Source organism: Microtus ochrogaster, unplaced genomic scaffold (assembly GCF_000317375.1).
Source record: "Microtus ochrogaster isolate Prairie Vole_2 unplaced genomic scaffold, MicOch1.0 UNK23, whole genome shotgun sequence".
Taxonomy (NCBI): Eukaryota; Metazoa; Chordata; class Mammalia; order Rodentia; family Cricetidae; genus Microtus; species Microtus ochrogaster.
The window spans coordinates 1,856,136-1,858,511 of record NW_004949121.1 but is presented as its reverse complement, the minus strand read 5'-3'; positions in this window follow the sequence as shown (position 1 = coordinate 1,858,511).

Genomic DNA, 2,376 nt, shown 5'->3' with positions numbered 1-2,376 from the left:
AGCCTGGGGTACATAATGAGTTCCTGGACAGCCTGGGGTACATAATGAGTTCATGGTCAGCCTGGGGTACATAATGAGTTCCTGGACAGCCTGGGATGCATAGTGAAAGCCTGATGAGAAAAGAAAAGGCGAGAGGGAGGAATGGAGAGAGAAAAACGGAAGGAGGGGTGGAGGGAGGGAGCAATATAACAAAGTTCAAACCAGGCAGACTTGGATTCGAACTCTGGGAAACCTGGTTCTAATAGCAGGGCTAAACCACAACTACAGCATAAAATGCATGGACATACCATATCATGCATGGACATACCATATCATGCTACCTCAAAGACATCTGCTTCACACTACATGTAAAAGGTTTGCCATGTGTCTTTGCAAGGAGACCAAGTGTACACCGCTACAATCAGATGAACCGTCAGAGAGAAGGCCACAGAGCATCGCAGAGTAACAGGCATGAAGAGTACTTCTTGACTGAGAAGCTACTTCATATTCTGATCATTTGCAGGCTCAGTAAAAGAGTAAAGCTGGAAGTCAGACTGCAGCAGGCCTTGCTGGCAAGGAAGGAAGCGTTAGTTACAAAAAGCAATTGATCTAGAGACTGGGGATTTTGCTTTGTCAGTGGAGGGCTAGTGTGTACAACACTCTGCATTAGATCCCCGTAACACATAAACAGGGCTTGATGGCACACACTAAATCCGTCGCATGTGGGAGGTGGAGCAGGAGGCTCATAAACAAATCCAGCCTGGACCACATGAGATGTTTTCTCAGAAAAGGGTAAGAACACTTGGTCCAGGAGAATACATGAAAGCCTAACCGTTAGCACTTAGGTTAGAGAGCATTTGCCATATAGACTGGACTCATCTTGCTGCAGTTCTTAAAAACATTGTCACCTTCTCTATATTCATTGTCACGCTGGTGGGGCTTTTTCTGGACCAATTTTTCAAACTTTAAATAAAAATTACACTTACTTATTTGTGGGTGTATATGAATGTTTATGGGCATGCACAGCACAGCACACATGGAGGTATCAGCCTTGGGCTTTTCAATCTGGAATGGAGAAATGCTTTAGTTTAAATAGCCCAATTGACAATTTGAGTTTCCATCAGGTGCAGCGCTGTAGGCTTATAATCACAGGACCTGGAAGACTAAGGCAAGAGAATAAACGTTGGGGGCTAGTTCAGTGTTTAAGAGCACTTGCTGCTCTTCCATAGGACCAGGGATCAAGTCTCAGTAATCTATAGGATGGCTCACAACCGTTAACTCCAGTTTCAAAGAATCTGGTGCCCTCTTCTGGACGTCATAGGCACTGCATGGACACATAGACCTACAGGTAGGCAAATAACCTCCACACACAAAACAAAAATAAATAAGATCTTAAAATTAAAAAAAACTAAATTTAAGAATATAAGTTTGAGGCTAGCCTGGGTTACATACTGAGACTCAGTCTCAAAACACACAAAAAAATCCCAAAAGGCATTTCTGGCATATATATAATTTATTATATGTAATTTATATATCATATAATTTTTTAAATATATAATTTATATTACAAATTATATGTTATATATAATTTTGTGTATGTATAGTTTATTATATTTAATTTATTATATGTCATGATTTATTATTTAATATATATATCTTAAGATAAGAACTGAGCTAGTCATGATGGCATATGCCTTTATTCCCATTTCCTAAGAAGCAAAATCAAGAAGATCTCTGTGAGTTGGAAGCCAGTTCTTCTACACAGCAAAGTCCATGCCGACCAGTGCTATATGGTGAAACCCTGTCCCCTCTAAAAACTGAAAATGTTCATGAGGGGTGACTGGTAGGGCACCTACTGCCAAGTCCCCAGGACACACATGGTGGGTGGCGAGAAAGAACTGCCGCAAACTGTACTCTGACTTCCGCACCCACGTCATGCAACCCCCCCAACACACACACACACACACACACGAAAAGCTAAGACTTTATCAGAGCCATTGTTTCTCTCACTCACACTTTCTTCCGTCTAACTGCTCCCTGCCCATCCTTCTTGGAGCTTCTATTTAATTTCGTTTTATTGGTTCTTTGGGACAGGGTTTCTCTGTGTAGCCCTGGCTGTCCAAGAACTCACACTATGTAGATCAGGCTGGTCTTGAATTCACAGAGCTCTACCTGCCTCTGCCTCTCCTTCTTGGAGCTTTCAAAAGTATAGAAAGATATCTTCCAACTCTTCCTAGATGTCCTTTCAAGATGCAAATATTCCCAGGTATGGTGGTAAGTGCCTTAAATCCCAGCACTGAGGAGGCAGAGGCAGACAAATCTCTAAGTTCAAGGGCAGCCTGATATTATAGATCAAGTTCCAAGACACCAATGGATACACAGTAAGACCTTGTCTCA